This window comes from Thermobia domestica, chromosome 6 (genome assembly GCF_964235325.1).
Source record: "Thermobia domestica chromosome 6, izTheDome1.hap1.1, whole genome shotgun sequence".
Taxonomy (NCBI): Eukaryota; Metazoa; Arthropoda; class Insecta; order Zygentoma; family Lepismatidae; genus Thermobia; species Thermobia domestica.
The window spans coordinates 162503402-162522825 of record NC_137459.1 but is presented as its reverse complement, the minus strand read 5'-3'; the positions used below and the strand labels follow the sequence as shown (position 1 = coordinate 162522825).

At 35.2% G+C, this 19424-nt stretch overlaps 1 protein-coding gene across 2 annotated transcripts in view; it reads right to left on the bottom strand.

Annotated features, from left to right (window-relative positions):
• Kank (KN motif and ankyrin repeat domain-containing protein 2 kank) overlaps positions 1–19424 on the bottom strand; it is a 367377-nt gene that overhangs the window by 253241 nt on the left and 94712 nt on the right. The window lies entirely within an intron of this gene.

The following is a 19424-nucleotide window of genomic DNA, read 5'->3' as shown; positions in this document are numbered from 1 at the left end:
TCATGGAAATTATTTGGAATCTACAAAAATAGCTCAAACATTTACTAGTTTAACCCTGAAAGAACGAAGGGTTTGCGCATTTCATTGTAAATCCTTTTTAAAAATGTCCCATGCAATATTCTACTTAAATGAGATTGTATTATGAGTTTGTGAAAACTGATAACTGCTACGTCAAGATGAAAACAATAGAAGATTAATATCTGAACTTGTAGTGGGAAGTAATCTTCCAGTAATGGCAAAATACTTATGATCATGATGGCATCTTGATTAAATCCCAAAGCTTCTCTGTGGAATTTATCTTTCGCGAGCCTTATTAGAAACACAACGAAATGAAAGCCGAAGCTAAAATGGTAACAACTAGCGTTACAATGTGTAAAATCCAACAAATAAATGATACACATGTCCGTCCACAGAGTGCGGCAAAGGTAGGGATAATTGCCCTCTCCTGGATTTAAGAAGGTGTTCAGTTCTTCGAAGTATATGTAAAAACATATTAGATTTGCTTATTGAACTCTGTACAATGTAATATTTTATATTAAATATTATTAAATATTATAGCACTACAGTATATTTACTGTAGTTAATGTGCGTAAATAATATTTGTTTGCACACGCATGCGTCAAGTTGTGTGTGTATTTGCGATTGGGCTTGTGTGTTGGGTCTTACCACATCCTCCGTTGAAAAAAAAAATTCCGTGGGTGTCGCTAATGGTACCGTTCTTAATATGAATTCAACACAAACGAAGATTATCATAAACAGGGTAATATTATCACTAACGAGTTTTTTTTTTTAAATGAGCAACAAATTAAAAACTAACGAAGCCACTCATTTTTGTTAAAACTTGCGTTTTAATAAATTGGCTAATAACGGTATTAATTGGCAATGATGTGTGCTAAGTAAAAAGTAGTATTTGACGATCATCATGATCACGTGAGCAACTTGTCTGGAACCTTGAATTCTAGTGCCATGTATTATTACTTAGTTTCCCAGCAATAAGGTACAAAATAAAGGTATAATAGAATCAGTTACAACTAATGAAAGAAAAGAAAATACACTTTTGCTGAAATGTTACTTTAAAATAGCTTTTTCTTTTTTAAAAAAAAAAAAAAAACAATAGCCAGAATAGCCATATACGAGGAGTTAGGAGTTATATCTGATTATAAAGCATGTAAAGTCAAACTCTAAATGCTGCAAATTTGATCGCAAACATGCTGTTACAACCTACAGAAAAGCATCTGGGAGAACCTCTGCTATTTCTTTTTCTTTCCTTTCTTTTAAATAACACTATTGCTACAAGCATAGTGTGATCTAATGTCCGATTAAGTTTAGCACTCTGATTATAGTGTTAGGCTCATATCCGTAGCTAAAAATGTAATAAAAATTGCCAAAGACTATAATTTTAATTCAGTAAGACCAAAAGTGTAATTTCTGAAAATACACCGAGTAGAACGACCACCTGGAGAACAAGTCATGTGAATTTCTTTCACGTATTCAACGCCAGTGATCATTCAATATTCCCCAGCGGCACTCTAGTATTTTAAACGATGACGGAGTAAAGGCGACATTCTTTCGTCTTAGCCTTTCTGAACAAAATATCCGCAATACAATAAAATGAATTGCACCTTCTCTTCACTTGTGAAGTGATCTCAAGGCAAAAGTAACTTCGCTTCATTTAGTTCTAGTTATTGCCACATGGGCGCGGGCTTGTTCTGCCACTTTCTTCAAAGTTGCCAGAGCTTATATTTTTATCAACGCTCGTCAACTTCTATAACTTGGAGAAGCTTATAGAACTTATACCAACTTATATAACGCTCAGTACTCATAGTGGATAAGCTCCAGATCCCTGACGAAATGAAATTAAATCTTGAGAACGTTCCGTAATGTATCCTTTGCGCTAAACAAGACAATAAAAGTGAATGAGAAAATCACGTACATGAACGTTCAAACCTACAAATTTACGTAAACTGGGATAAAACCAGGGACTTCTCGCACCAGAGGTGTGCACTCTGCCATTGAGCTACCGTGTTCCATAAGTAGGCCTAGCGATCGAGTTACATATTAGATAGCTTAAAATTAATATATTTCGGGTGGTGCGTTTGAGGTCAGAAAAATTTTCACTAGAAAATGGATGTCATTCATGGCAAAGCATGGTTTTCAAAATTGTCTTTTCTTGGGAAAATTACATGAAATAATGATACAAAAGATGTAATGTACAACTCTCAACTTCACATTTAATTATTTATGTTTGTTGGTAGCTATGATTCTGAGAAGGTAGCCAGCCAGCTGGCATTTTCGGGCAATCTCAGGCACTAAAATTACTTCCACCTAAGAAGAGGGGCATTGGTTTGACATAACTTCATAATTTATCAGAATAGTAGTTTAAGTTGTCGTTGCCTCTTTATCCTATCGAACACTACCATGAAAATTATAATTAAAAATAGACCAGAGAAAGGCAAAAGGTACATAATTAGGACCCAAATATTTTAAAGAGAGTATTGCTTTAAAGTAATCAAACTTATGAAATAAATCCTGTTAACTGATAATAGAGTTAATCAGACCAATGTGTTTAATATATTATCTTGTGTTACAAACACGTACTTAGTAGTGAAAATTTTAAAGCATTAAATGAAATGACACATTTCAGTTTAAATATTATCTGGACTAAGAAGACGGATCAAACAACAGAAGGGGCAAATGATGGAACAAATTGAGACCGAGAAATTGGAAGTAAACAATAACTGCAGGATCGCTCACAGACATGGCGCGGTCTACCATAAACTCACATGAGCTGAGATCGAACCAGGAGCGAGTATTCCTCCATTAATGGCTTCAGTCAATATCTGCGTATTGTGTACTTACCACGTGATTTTGTTTATTAGCTAGTATGTTCTGAACAGATTTTAAAATAGTAAACTTAATACGATTGTTACAGATTATTCTGGTGTAATTTTGATGGATTTTCACAGTTATTCTAAACGTCGAAATAAGATTTTGGCACGACACTTTACTTCTTTTATGATACTTTCAATAATAATGTACGCTAATAGTTAATCCATACCAGAAACACACAAAATGATTTAACATTGAATAGGAATATTTCAAGGGCTGATTCCTTGGGCCATGGAACGGAAAACATTTATAAAAATGTAAGTCGCCCGATGTATGATTGAAGCGATGCAAAGTCTAACGAAGACGTTTGACAATAGAAAGAACAATTGTTTAGCGTATATCAAAACATAAGTAAAAAACAATGAAAGAACCAAGATTTTGAAAATCACGGAAGAAATGCCAAGTACAGAAGCCGACATCAATAAATTAATCAAATAGAAATGGAAAACTGAGTGGGAGAATTCATTAAATGGACAAAGAACAAGAAACATTATTTTAAACATCATAAAAATCAAAGAAGAAAGAGGAACAGCAAGCAGTGGATTAATTAAATATATTTCTGGAAATGGATGATACAAATCTCATCTAAGAAAAATTAATATAATTAACGACGACAAATGTACATGTAAAGAAGTACAAACACCAAAGCATTATCATGTGTCTTCTGAAATTGCAATAAGTGTATAACAAATAATAAAAATATATCAGAAACGAATTAAAAACGGACACTAATACAAACTATAATAAATGATAAAATGAAATTAGAAAAATTGCGAACAGTCGCAAGACACGTATCAAGAAATTCATGGAAAGAGAGAAAAGTTGAGAGAAGAAGAAATTAACAAGGCTCACATTTGAAAATGTAATCAGACAGAAATAAAACAATAAATACAATGAAATCTAACAGAATCAAAAACTAAGTTCTGATGGCTATTCCAGAAGTTATAAACTTCATGTCCCTTTCTTTTAATGCATTAGGTTTAGTGTTTCGGTATCTTGCTTAGTGCTTAGTGTTGCAGTGTTTTGAAAGTGATACATGGGATTCAAGAGTGAAATGATAAAATAAGATTTTACAAAACTGATGATAGAACTTATCGACAAAAAAAAAAAAAAAAAAGTTCTAGTGTTGATTTCCACAACAACTAAAGCGAACTTGGAAATCTGGCAGTCCGATTGCCGTTTGGAGAGCTCCTCCTTGGGTGGTGGTGAAATGTATAAAAATATATTAACATAACATCAAAAACTATAGTATTAACACAGGAGAGGTAACTAACAAAATTCGTTTAGATAAAAATCGGATGAGAAACAATGAGACCAGATAATATTAAATTTAAAGTATTTACTAATTATTTTCTTATTCTCTTTTCAGCTTATATTTTTACAGGTTCTGCAAATGCAGAAGCTAACACAAAAGACTGTGATTTTATTTATGTTAAAACAATGTCTGGATTACATACGCGCATACTTACTGAATTGTTAAGTTCCGATAAATTACTACATATTTTCACTACTTTTCTGGTAATTTTTCTCCGTCTTGTAACATACTTTTATATATAGAAAATGTTCTTTCTGTCCGATAAGTTGTTAGAGGACAATGTTTCAACCATGAAACATCATTTCCTAAAGAATTGGAAAATTCTTGGTTCGTTGTTCCTTGAAGCACTTCATTTACACCTGATTTAATTTTTCGATCCGAATTATTTTTTGCAACAATTGACTCTGACTTTTGCACAAATGCTTTCCAACTATCCCTGCAGAAATTTGGTTGCTACTGATCAGAACAGTTCCTATATATACGTTGGAAAGTTCTAAGCCACATTCTTTCAATTATGTTATTCGTTAGCAGTACTTGGAGCTCTACAGGTAAACGTATCCTTCCAAAAAATTTTAAGGGTAAAAGTGGTCTTAGAAAACACACATCTTGAATTTTTGTAGAGGTACCTTTGCCCATATATACACATCACCAATTTTCGACAATGACCTGCGACCTTCCAAAAAAAAAAAAAAAAAAAAAAACAAGCGGGTACATGATGGCCAAAATTTTATGGCCTTTGACCCTAAAAAGTATCTGATCTTACAGAGGAACACACATTTCGGCTCCAGGATATGAGTCCAACACTCAACTAAAGATATATCACATTGACTTGACACCTAGTCTTCTCTTCCGAGCGCTGCTATCGGCTGAAGGAATTCCACTCCCTTTCGCTAAGGATCTCTCGCTTAGCAACAACTGAACCCTTATTGGCTCAACGCGTGGGTGTGTCGAGGGTGTGAGCTTTAGTTTGCATTTTTGCCACGGCTCAAGACATTTTGGCAGCGCTATAGTAAATAAATAAATAAATAAATAAATAAATAAATAAATAAATACACATATGAAGGATAATATGTCTTTTCTCTGGACGTATTTTGTTTTGTTTAACACAGTTTTTACAGAATCATCTTCCCTATCAATTGATAAAATTTCTTCGAAAACTGCTGCTTGAAAACGAATAATTTGGAAGACTTTTTTCTTAGGAGGGGAAATCACGATCTCAAATATGATGCACACACCACAGAACAATTTTGGGAACTGGCTTCATTCGCTGGATGAAAAAATGTTGCTGCTGTTAAAGTGAGTCACACCTGCCGACCAATACGTAGGTAACAAGTACTGTTTGCAGTCAACATATAATTCATGCACCCTTTTCACTCTTCACATAACTCCCGAAATTCAACAGAGATATTTTAATTAATAAAGAATTAATGTAAACTTCTAATCCAAGTTATCGACTAACTAAACTCAAGGTTTTTCTCTACACGAACTAACTCTAGTGAATGAAGTTTTGAAAAGGGGCTAACATAGTAATTTTATAAAAAATGCATCTCCATGCAGTGATGGTAGAAATAAGGGGTGGCTTTAGGTTTTGATTTTGTGTAGGCCCGCTCCCTCGCTTATGGATACATATACATATTTGATTGATTAATGACAGTAGGAAATTACTTTTACAGTAGTGGTTGATGCTTTTTGATAAATAATTATCTACCATTAATATAAATAGGGGAAAATATATTTACTCTTTATTATATCTTTTAGAGTTCATACATTAAAAAAAATGGTTAGGCCCGTGCCTACCCAGCCTACTCGCTAAAGCTGCCACTTCAACCTCTCAAATACGTATCATAAGCATTATAAAGCTTGACTATTTCATCTGCAAATCAGCTGTAATGGATATGTATCAAGACAGAATATCGATATTGCATTAGGAAAAGAACATACAAATACACAAAAGTCCGAAGCTTATACATTGCACTTTGTCGTGATTTGGAACTTTCAGGATGTGGTGTTTAATAAAAGGACTTTGTATATTCACATTTTTAAAACTGAAACTGAACATTGAGAAGAGAATGCTTTTCCATAAAATGGAACATCTTTCAGAAAATATGAAATATATTTAGAAAAAAAAAAACTCCTCAAAATAAAAAAGAACATTTTTTCTAAATTTAATTGAAGAATCTTACATACTAAAATTGTGAATCTTTAAAATTTGAAGTTGAAAGAGCACAACTGACCAGTCCACTATGCGCTGAAATAATGTTGAAATTATTGTTTTAAATTTTGATTGTCGTTGAGTCGACTTCAAGCATTAAAGTTTTCAATTTGCAATCCAAGATAAATGATAAAGGGTTTTTGGTGTGTAATGTTCTTTGTTTGCACGCACGATTGCCTTATCTAATTTCCGATGTATTAACACGTTCATCTTGCATGTGCGGAATTAAGAAAACAATCATGGGTGAAAAACCAAATGCAGCGTAAGTATCTCCGCAAAAACTGCATATAACATACGTGTTTAATAGCTTTTCGTTAATCATACAAAGAACAAAGTAATTTCGCTTGAAGAATGCGCCCTTTCATCCCAAATTTCGTTTTCAATAAAAATATGTTATTTAAGTTTATACAGGGTGTTTCAAAACAACACCGACAACGTTTGGGAGATGATTTCTGACACCAAGATAAAATAAAAAAGTATAGACCAACCTGGGTGCACAAATTCTTCCTTTCGGGGTCATAGGCTTACGGAAACATGAAAAAATGAACTTTAAAAGTCCATAGCTCCAAAACTGTGCGACTGACCGTAGTCGGGTCAAGACATCACTTAAGAACTAGTATGTGTCCTATCCAAATATGTATGATTCAGGATCCTGCGGTACATCCGTAACAATTTTTATAGAGGTAGTTGGTGAGTATTTCAAATTATATGCCCGTAGCAAAACTCCTTCAATAGAAATTATGTGACTATCTTAAGATTCTGGAATATTGATTTTTGGATAGGGCACATGCTAGATCCTAAGTGGTATTGACCCGACTACAGTATATCCCACAGTTTTGAAACTATGGACCTTTAAATTCATTTTTTTTCATGTTTTCGGCAGCCTATAACTCCGAAAGGAAGAATTTGTGCACCCAGGTTGGTCTATACTTGTTTTGTCTTATCTTGGTGTCAGAAATCATCTCTCAAACGTTGTCGGTGTTGTTTTGAAACACCCTGTATATGAGAGCAAATCTTTAGATCAATCTACTATTGAAAACTGTTTCTTCGTGAAAAGGTATTAGTTTCTACCTGTGCGAGACAAAAGCCAATTTATAGGGCGTTTATTGACAATGTTTTAGCCATTAATTTGTGACAATCCTTCAGTTTCGTACATTCATATGATTGTACAATTATTTAAAACAAACGGCTGAATAAAACATTTTAGTGATTTCTCGTTGAAATAAGAGAAAGAGAAGGAGAGAGAATGAGAGAACACAACAAAATTCTTGTTGTGACCTTGTCGTGTGTTGTTTTTATTCTATTTTTGATGTTTCTTTACAAATACCTGGCAACTCTGATCCCCGCCCAAAATTGAGTAATATTAGTATGTTGCTTAGCACACTCAAGAGAAAAGAAAAGAAAAAGATATGAACACATGAAGCTTAAAGTAATAAGAATACAGTCCCGCCCACTTCATACTACCTCAGCAAAAGAAAACCACCTTTGACAATGCTTTACTATTAGCACTATGATGCTAACATACAAACAATACTTGGCAACACTGCATTTTACTCTGTAACATCCCGCCCACCATTCTGCGGTCCAATTTGGTCACTTCTTTCACTTTAATCGTGCGGTGTACTTGTTTTTCAAATACAGAAGTCCAAGTTCAAAGCCAAACGTACCGTAAATAGTCAAGAATTATTCAAGTTGTAGTCTCTCATTGCAGTTGTGTTTTCTTTCTTTCTTCAGTAAGGTTGTCTCGATTAACTTCGATTTTTCATCACTTTATTAGAGCACACACATTAACAAGTTTTACAACTTTTGTTAGCCATTCAAGTACAACGAATGCATATATTTTTAAATGCAAATCTTATAAATAAACTAAGTTCTGACTAAGGAATCAACACCCAGCCCAAAACTGCTTAAGTTAAAAACTTGAAATTCGGACAATACATATAATTTGTGACGTAGGATACCACTAAGGAAGAAGTTTCAGAAATTTGATGAGAAAGGGGTGGGGGAATTATTATTAATTATTTTTCCTGTTGGCAGGCAGGTTCTAGGACTTTTTTTTTGTTCGGGCCTGGGAATATTTCTTCCACATTTCTCGATCTTCAGCTTCCTTTTTAACTCCCAATATTTTCTTGGTTGTATGTAGAAGATAATTTCTTTGCAATATGTGTCCAATCGAATTGGACTTCCTACGAAAGATGCTGGCTAAAAACGTCTTCTTCTCTCCTACTCGTTTTTAAACAACTTCGTTTGTTATTCTCTCGGCCCATGTTATCTTCATCTTCCTCCAACACCTCATTTCGATGCTCCCTAAATATTTTCTGCTCTAACTTTCGTAATATCCAAGCCTCTAAACCATACAATCCAGTACTCCATATATATAGCACTTGACCAACTTCTTCCTTAGGCCAGTTTTAGACGAAAGCATTTATCGTAGCATTTCTCGTAGCAGATGTGCTGCCAAAAATCTCGTATAATATTCTATGGCATGAAAAGTATATTGTGCTTTTACATGGTAGCATTTTGATAAGCATTTTGTCGTGACGTAGCAAACAAATCACTGGAGAAGAGCGCAATTGTGGCTCAAAAAATAAAAACATATATTTCAGTCACTATTTCTTCTAAAGCCCGTTTTCGCATATGGTTATTATGATACAAAGGACTTTTAACGGTGCAGTTATACTATACAGATCCATAGATTTTAAAATTTAAAGAAGAAATTTCTAATGTTTTAATAGAGTAGTGTATAAGTAATGAAAATATGGTGTATAGTATTTATGTGGAAATATAGAAATTAAAGTCGAACCTGAAATGCACGTAATTTTCAATAAGCTACCATAAAATTTTGGCAGGTCTGTAACTTCCCCATTTTGTATCGAAAACAGAACCCAACCATCCCCATCGGGGCTTCTAACCCATTCCCACTACTTACTGCTTCTCCTACTACTAGTACTACTACTACTATTATTCTTACTACTACTACTACTACTACTACTGCTTACTACTACTACTTACTCCTCCTCCTCTTCCTCTTACTACTACTACTACTACTACTTATACTATGGATCCGTATAGTAAAACTACACGTTACCACCTGTTAAAGTGAACCTGCTCCGGAGAATGCAAGAGCACACCAATAAATGACACGAGAAAGTTTTTTAAAATTGAATTTCTGTATGTATCCGTATAGTGAAACTGCGCGCTTTAACTTTGTACAAACAAGGATGTTCCTCATATTTTTTTAATCAACATAATAATAGTATCCCTACTCTAACTTTTTCTTTACTACAATTCAATTTCCCACACATCGCTTCCTTTTAACACACCACGGCGCTGCAATCGGAGCAGAAATGCTGGGGAAAATGCTACGAAATAGAGCAGGTTCTATCGACAAGAAATGCCATAGGATATGCCATGGCATGGGAAATGCTATAGCATTTGCTACTTTACACGGTAGGATATCGATGATACGAATTTTGCTACGAGAAATGCTACGATAAATGCTTCCGTCTAAAACTAGCCTTAGTCCAATATGGGTGGCAATTAATATATTGAAGTATCTAGGACAGTCGAATTAGGATTCTTATACATGGCGCTCGTGGACATTAGTAGTAATGAATTTTTCTCTTCACAAGATTGTTATAATAGTGGTCCTAATCAACGTACGTCTTGAATGACGCGCCTTGTGCTAACTCCGCCATCTTGGCAAATAGCGGACGATTACGAATCTTCATTCGGTTTTCGGCTAATTTCTCAAAAACGGTTTATCTTAGAAATAAATGAACTAGACCAATCTGAAAGTGCAGAAAATTTCCTATTAGATAGAGCTTTTATATTTCTCGCGAAAAGTAAGCCTTCTCGAAAAAATATGGCCACTTTTTGGATCAAATTATAAATTAGTTAAAAAAAAAAAAGAATTGTCACTTTTGCAGGATTACTGAAATGTTTTGGGGATTAATTGTTCATTATTCAAATCTTAAACTGAAGTCCATATTTTTAGAAACCCAAAGAATGATTGCAGACCATGGATAGCTCAAAATCTACATTAGGCTGTCATTAGAATCCCTTGAACCTACTGAAAATATGCGAATAAAAAAATTTCACAGGGATGTAGTCTAGGGCTTACGAGCAATGGTCGTCCAAGATATATATGCTTTTTCATCCAACTGAATCAGATAACCCGATGACTGATTTTAGTGACGTGCTTTGGATATGTGGTAAGTGGCTAAATTACTCCCGGGCTGTCATCTTTAGATAACGGAACATATACTTTATGAAGTTACCAAAGTTCAATTTCTACCATTCGTGCATGTGCCAACAAGCAATTACGACACCGTAAACAGTGTTCTTCACTACGCTTCCAAAGTGCCCCAAGAAACAAAGTAAAAACATTGTTTTGTGACGTTCGATCAGCCACTATACACAAAAGCATCCAATATCGTAACTTCCTCTTCAGATTTATCTAACATCACGATGCAACTTGGAGGTTTCCGTATGTTAACGTCTCTCATGGGCGCCATTGGACACATCATATCAGCCAGCGGTTTTAAGGCGTTATGGGTCAATGTTTATGCTACAAATTCAATTGATAAAATGATGTCTGATCATCACTACGCAAGGGCTGTTCGAGCTAATTTGTTAACACAAAGAGCATTGGCACATATTTTACTGAACCGGATAAACATTTCCGATGAGATGAAAATAGAAATATCAAACATTGCTAAAGAAGGTATCAATGGATCAGGTACTTACGAATCCATTAATGGTTCTGCAGTAGTTAAGAATTTTTTAAACGAATTTCAAAATTGCCTTGCATCGACAGCTGAAAATTGACCAAATGCAAATCTTTGGATACAATACTTACATATGGTGACTATTCTAAAGAGGCGGAAAGGGTGAATGATTGGGAGCTACATTTGATATGTGTGAAACAAATGATGCCGTTCTTTCACGCTGATGGCTACTTAGCATGTCAATTTTTGTCAAATGTACTTTCAACATGAGCATTCTTCATACGAAGTTAAGCGAAGTGAAGATGGAAAATTCATGAGAAGTTTTGCAGTCAGAACAAATTGTGGACTGGGCTGTGGACCGATATGACTATTGAACAGACGCTTATGAGAACCATAAAAACTGTTGGAGGTCTCAGTAGAGGAAGAGAAGTGTCAGAAAGTGTTGTGCCAAAGTGGATACAAGGCGCGCCAGTATCATCTGGGACGACTGAGAGCTTCGAGGAATTTTGAAATGTAAGGCCGGTCACAGTGACCCAGCATGTTGAACTCGGAAATACAAAAATGGAAAACGACGATCAAGATACGAAGATATTTTTGAGCTGGCTTGAAATACACTACCCATTTGTGAAACGCAAGGAATTATTATTCTTATCGACAGGTGTCAGTGCAGATGGTACCTTCGGCAGTGAGTACCTTCGTAAAGCCAGGAAGAGGAAAACTACCCAATAAAACGTACTCGACCACGCAACTAAAGGAGAAGCACCTTAACTTCAAAGAACGCTTCCTGTTCGCTCATGTTGTAAGTGGTTCTGATTCTGACATTACTTCAGCCTTCTTTTACAAAGGAAAGATTAAGACAATTGCTCTACTAAGCAAGTGAGAAGACATTCGAGATGTTGTATCTTCAATAATCCTGATGCTACCAAGAATGAGATTTGTGAAGAAGAAGAAAAGTTCGTTCTTGGATTATACGGAACTGACAAACCAGATAAATGTCTTTATGACTACTCTACAGGTATAAATGTTTTAACAGAGAAATTGTAAAAAGGAAAATCGAAGAGAAGTTGGATAGTCTTCCTCCGACTTCGAAAGCAACCTCCATGCACATGTTTAGAGTTTTCCATCAAGGGGTTATGGAGAAGGAAACAACAATTTAATCCAGAAGAATGGGAATGGAAAGCTCATGGAAATATTCTTCTACCTAACCCAATGACTCAAGCACCGGCACCTGACAAATTAATGTAACTAATGTCATGCCTCTGCATAAAAAAAACTGAAGGTGGATGTTTATGCAAAAAAGTACGCACGATATGCATTGATCTATGCGCTTACTGCAGCGGCATGGGATATAGTAATCAACATGCAATAAAAATAATGGATGATGAGAATGAAGATTAAAATTAGAATGAAGATTACATTAGTCGATTAGGCCTCCAGGGAACACCACGTAAAAAGAGCGGGCCAATTGGCCTTTTCTCCCAATATGGTAAAGGTGATGTGGAAATAGGCCTTACAAATATCGTAAGTAATATCTGCGCTTGCGATTTATAAATCACGAAGCGGAAAACATATCTTTATTAGCATTGACTCTTTGATCAGTTAAGGAAGGGAACAATCCTCTGCGCTCAAACACTCAAGAAATATTCTACAATTCATCTTTTATAATAAAAAGTCGATCAGAGATTAATAATAGTCAATTATCCCATTATAAAAATATAATATTCCGATAAAAGAGAGAATTTTCGGCTGATTTATAATTTCAAGACAGAAAAACTGACCACAATTTCTAGAGAGTCGTGAGTATTGAAGAAAAATATGAAAGTTCTATTTACTAGAAAATTTGTTGATGAAACATTTGATAGAAAAATGTTGATGAGGACCACAATTACAACAATATTGTGAAGAGAAAATTTCATTACTTACGAGCAAGGGATAAAATCACAAATATATCGAGGGGTATCGAGACCACACATCACCTCTCAAGAAATACAGTGTGGATGGTGATAGAAAAATGTAAAAGCCTTTTGAGAGAAATGTTAAAGCTCTAACCGGAAATTTTCTGCTCTTTCAAATTGGTCTAGTTCTTTTTTTTTTCTAAAATTAACCATTTTTAAGAAATTAGCAGAAAATCGAATGAAGATGTGTGATAGTCCGCCATTTTCTGAGATGGCGGAGTTAGCACAAGGAGGATCATTCAGGACTTTTAGTATGTTGATTAGGACCATTGTTACAGCAATCCTGTGAATGGAAAAATTCATTGCCAATTATGTTCACGAGAGGTACCTAATTCGACTGGTCTAATCCATCTCGTAATTTCTGAAGCAGGGACGTACGCAGGGGTGGATCCTGGGGATCCGGACCCCCGAAATTTCGACTTTTGTGTAAATTTAGCCTAATTTTAGGGGCCATTTTAGGAATTTTAATATAAAATACCCTCATATTGAGTTTAGACCCCTCCCGAAATAACTTCCTGCGTATGCTACTGTTCTGAAGGTTAGACACATGCAATTTCGTATATGGACTTCTAATTTAAAATAATTAGACATATTTTAGTGTTAATACGGAGTTTGAAAACAACACTGACAACGTTTGGGAGGTGATTACTGACAGCAAGATAAGGCAAAAAGCATAGACCAACCTGGGTGCACAAATGCTTCCTTTCGAAGTTATAGACTGCCGAAAACATGAAATACTGAACTTTAAATGTCCATAGCTCCAAAACCATGGTATCTACCGTAGTCGGGTCAAGACTTCACTTAGGAACTATTACGTGCGCTATCCAAAAATGCATGTTTCAGAATCCTAAGATACTAACTCAACAATTTGTATAGATGGATTTTGGCAACGGGTATATAATTTGAAGTACCCAAAAAATACTTCTACAAAAATTGATGCGGAAGTACCACAGGATTCTGAAACTCAAATATTTGGATAGGGCACATGCTAGTTCCTGAGTGAAGTCTTGACCCGACTGCGATAGGTCCCATAGTTTTAGAGCTATGGACCTTTAAAGTTCATTTTATCATGTTTTCGACAGCCTATAGCTCCGAAAGGAAGCATTTGTGCACCCAGGTTGGTCTATACTTTTTGTCTTATCTTGGTGTCAGGAATAACCTCCCAGACGTTGTCGGTGTTGTTTTGAAACACCCTATATATATATATATGATCTAGAAGGAAAAATAGGGATGGGAAGAAAGTATGAGAGTTTCTGTTTTTTTTATTTTTATTTTTTAGCCACTCTCCAAAACTGTTCAACCATTTTCGATATATTTTTATAAATGAGAACTACATTTCTTTCGTCTACTTATAAGTTATCCTACATATTGTCATGTTTTGAACCCCTGGAACTGATCAATAATTCAAAAAGGTGGCAGCAGATGTACTAAAGGCTTAATACTATATAATAGTTTTACTACACGTTCCTTTCCAACTATATCTATAGCTAATTGTAAAAATGAAATTGATGTTGTATGTCTCATCATCACGGGAAGAAGGCCGAGTCACTTCAAATGAATTTTTGAAGATAATTAGCATTATCCTCTATTCGGGTTTTTATCATGTTACTTTTATCAAAATGCGTATCCTAAGGGCATCCAGAAAGCCAGAAAAATTTTCAACAGTCAAGGTATGACAATGTGTAATGATCTCATACGAATATTTTCTACGCAAAAATAACTTAATTTCTTATTTGCACCAGGATGCCGGCGATTAGATCCTTCTCTGAATTCGACACTAAATTACAGTCCTAGAATGCTTGTGCGAGACATCGCAATTCAGGGTGAGTAAAATATAACAGCTTTTTCATGTTCAATCAACTTGTGCATATAAAAAAATACCAACAGGTGAATTAAAACAAAAAGCAAATCTCCCTTTCGCACAGAAATTCAATGCGAACTCTCTGTATCGTAAAAAAAAATCCTTGCCATACATATCAATAATGAATTATTAACATCCTGACTCTTCCTAATTATTTAGAATTTTGATTATTTACGTGTTGCGAGGATCTCAATAGATTTATGGAAAAGCTTTAAATTCGATTCCTCCTCAGGATACTGTAATGATAAAAATCCGTAAGATATACTACTTTGCCATAAATTTTATAACATTATCTTATAGAATACACCCTTTAAACACAGGGGCACGATACAAACAAAGTTTGACATAGGCAATAAATAATTATGTTCCAAAAGAGTAATTTCAAATGGAACACCTGATTCGCCGACCTCTAAACTATGAATTCGACACTAACCTCTGTCCTTTTGGATATTTTATTTCCATCCTTTTTTATCTCCATGCCGATGAGAGCTTAACTTGGACCTAAACTGAATTGGAAGTGTCACTATTCATCTCAGTGGCCCTGAAACTATGGATTTGATACTAGTATCGGACGTTATCCATTAGTTTTACAAGTAAGTCCCTCTCCAGCCCAGCCCTAGGGTTGATAGTGATGTATTACCCTCGACTAAATTTGAGCTTAAATATCATTTGGACTGTCACAAAACAGCTTAGTGACACCCGAAAGGTATGAATTCGACGCTTATGTTAGTTGTTTTCCATAATTTTTACATGTTACCCCTCTTTCCATTCCAGTGAGGGATGCTAATGGGGCTGGACTTGGAGTTAAACAGCATCGGAATGTCACTATTCATCTTCACGTTCGTTTCCTTTCACCATTTGTTCAAAGTGTCTTCCACGACGTCAGGGTTGTACGATGGATAGACAAGGTGCTCCCAAACTGAGAACGCAAGATGTTTTTGCATTGCCCCGTCGAGTGTGGTCTAGCTTTGTCGCTCGAAAGGAGAATGTCAGAAGTCAGAAGGTCAAGTCGCTTCCTGCGAATTCTACACTTCAGTCATGTCAGTGTCTGAAAATACTGCTGAATATTTATGGTTCGAACCAGGGCCGTACTGCAACCCAGCCCTCCACCAGGAAGGCACTTTCTAGGGGACCCACACGTATGTACTGTTCACTCCCAAACAATAAAAGGGGTCCGAGTGTCATTCAGATCGAGTTTTCATTGTTTTTGCTCCAGGAATCCATAACCAAGGGGGGTCCAAAATTTTAAAAAATCACTGACAACATTTTCATCATGAAGTTTAAAGAACATGACATGAGTCACTGTTATACAATTCATGCACCCGTTTGCACATGTTCAGAGGAAGTTTTTTATGGATCCCCTTATATTTTCCCGCACCAAGGCCCCCAATGGTCTTAATCTGCCCTTGAATATTACCAAAATTATAACGCTGATTGGGAAATTAGAAACCTTTCAAAAGTTTAATTACGAAAAATATGAAAGGCTCTTTTCGCAACATAATGGGCTGACAACGCTGGTCTGAAATTAGCTGACTGTTTTGTCGGATCTCGATTTACCATCCTCCGTTCTGTTACTCTCGTATGCAAGAAGTGCGTAACGTGTGCCATTTTGTACATATACCACTATTTACGATACGAGACGAGGGCCCACCAAAAAAATCACCGTCCAGGGCCCACCGGGAAATTTCCCGTTTTCCCAACTGGCCAGTACGGCTCTGGTTCGAACCTCCATACTTGCCAGACACAGGATGGGGCGCTCTATGAAATTTCATGCTACCAATGCGATAGCGCTACCTGCAGGACCTTGCTCGTATGTCCCCAATTAACGTATGAATGACTCTCGCTTTAATCTGATGTCTTGTTTGTCTCACTGCTTTACGATTTCTTGGGGGGGGTATGTGGAATGACTTTCCTTCGTGTATATACGAACTGAGTAATTGCGGCTTTTTACTCTATTCTTCTTTTCAACACATTTAATTGGTGTTTCTGCAGTATAAGCTGTTAAAAGTTAGTCCTTGACAGAGGTGTTCTTAAGCGTGAATTGTATATAAGCGGTGTCTTTAAAAAAAATTCTACATACGGCGTGAAGTGTCGCCATGATACTGCGTTTATAAATGTGTCGCCATGATACTGGATTTATAAATAATCCATTTTCGTGGAAAAAACACCATTAACATATCACGTACTTTGCCAGCTTGCTCATGGATACAATCATGTTTATTATTTAGCATATGAAGAGAGAGCTATTTCTGTACTACTCACATTATTTTTAATTCGAACAATAGAGCGATACAGTTCCATTAGTTTCTTTGACAACACAGAAATGTTCAGTACCACATTGCCCAACCCATGTTGATACATTGAAGTGCATTTCCATAACTCCAAACACGGATATTGCTTTTTCACTCAACTTCAGATACGGCATATTCCTTCGTCGCTGAAATAAACGGTAATAAAGTCTCTCAATATTTGTAGTTAAAACTAAAGTAGCACTTTTTTCCTATTTGTTGTTAAGGCCTATTGTAAAAGAATATTCATTTCAAAGAACTCTAACGAATATTCTTTTTTTTTTTTTTTTTTTTTTTTGCTTCTTTGTATGTGCTTTTACTGGTCACATTTTCAGTAGTTTGTTTCAAAAATAAACTACAACTGTTAAAATCCTTCTCATTATTATATTTATTTATTTTTCGGTTTTACGTACCGCAGTTCCGTTCTTGAGGCTAAAACATACGTTGTGAAATGAATGATAATAACCACATAAGTGGCGAAAGAACAATTCATAATATTCATAGCCTGAGTGGAAATCAAACCCGTGGAGCTCACGTAGTTAGAATTAAACATTAAGATGTAGGTCGAAGTCTAATAAAACATCGATCTTGAAAAGTAATGCTGCACTGCTTCACTTGAAAAATATCAACGAATGGGAGTAACTCCAAGTCTTAAAAAAAATAATACTATTTTAGAAAAAAAAAATATAATAAATTTTACGAATTTTCTCGTAGACAACGTATTCGTATTTTAAAATTAGAGAATGAATTCACCCATCCCTTCATTGATTTCAAGCACAAGTAGTGAGGGTGGTAGGAAACCTTAAAGAAAATACATGTTATGTTGCATCAAAATCCGGTAATTTCTGTTTACAAAAGTTAACTTGGAATTTTCTTTTAAATTGGGGCTAGGGGTAAATTAACCCTATCATTCGTCTCCAATTTTAACCACCAAACACAGGAGATGGTAAGAAACCCTAAAAGAAAATATATTTGGTATTTAATCTTAATCGAATAATTTCACAGAAGTTGTAGTGGGAAAATTATTTTATCATATTATGCAAATGAGAAAAATCGAATTTAGAGACAAATTTACCGCAATTTATCCCCGTTATCCTTGGATAATTTTCCAGAATAATTGTAAAGTTATTGACTACTTTTTATTAAAGTTGCCGTTGACTTTTTTCACATTATGTATAAAAGCAAACTTTCAATATAGGGTTTATTTTAACTTTTTTTTTTTTACCTTCTTGTTTTTGACTACCTTGAACTCCAAACAGCCGGTTTACTTCCAAACCTGAAGGAAGATTTATGCAATTCCTAATTGAAATTGAATGAATTGTACAAAAGATATCATATAATAGACAAAAATATAAACGCAAACTGAGCTAAATTATAGAAGCTTTGCTTTAATAACAAATTCATCGTCGTATCGAAAAACTTTTAGGCATTTCCTGAGCTTCAGGGTAAGAAATAAGATGCATCTCTAAACTTTTCGCGGGTTTGGGCAAAAAAAGAATAATCTAAGAGAAACGAAAGGAAACAGATAGGATAACTTCAGCTTATTTCAACTCCGACTATACTTTCAACGATTTTATTTCAGTCTAAGAGGACGCTATCTTCTTTTACAATAGAATCCAGCTGTTGGGAGAGGGGGAGAACGTCAACACGTAGTTGTTATGCACGTAAGTAATCACATGTACCTCTGTGTTGTCAATGTCGACAAACAAAGCACGTAATCAAATACCTTATGTTTACTTAAAAAAAGATATCCTTCCGGCTTTTAAGAAAACAATAGTTCTTATGTTTTACTAGAGGAGGAAAAAAGTACAAGAAGAAAATGTGATGGATGTGTCCTTTACTACTTCATATAAGTAGCTCTTACAAGCAGGAAAATCTAATGACATTTCTGTCTTCTCATTCATTCTTTTCTTCATTTTAATTTAAAATAACGTAGACCCATCATACCTCAAGTCAAATAACAAGAACGCCTTGTAAACAGTTCATAGGTCAAAATCCAGTAGCTTATCAAGCACTCATACTCTTAAACTACGACAAAATATGACACTACGTTATTCATCGTAAAGTAACGGATTTGTAGCAAAAGCAGCATAGTGTAGATTTTAAAACTATTTACTGCTCTTCTCTGTAAGCTTTGATTTAAAACTACAGTGCTTCTCTCCAAGAGTTCACTC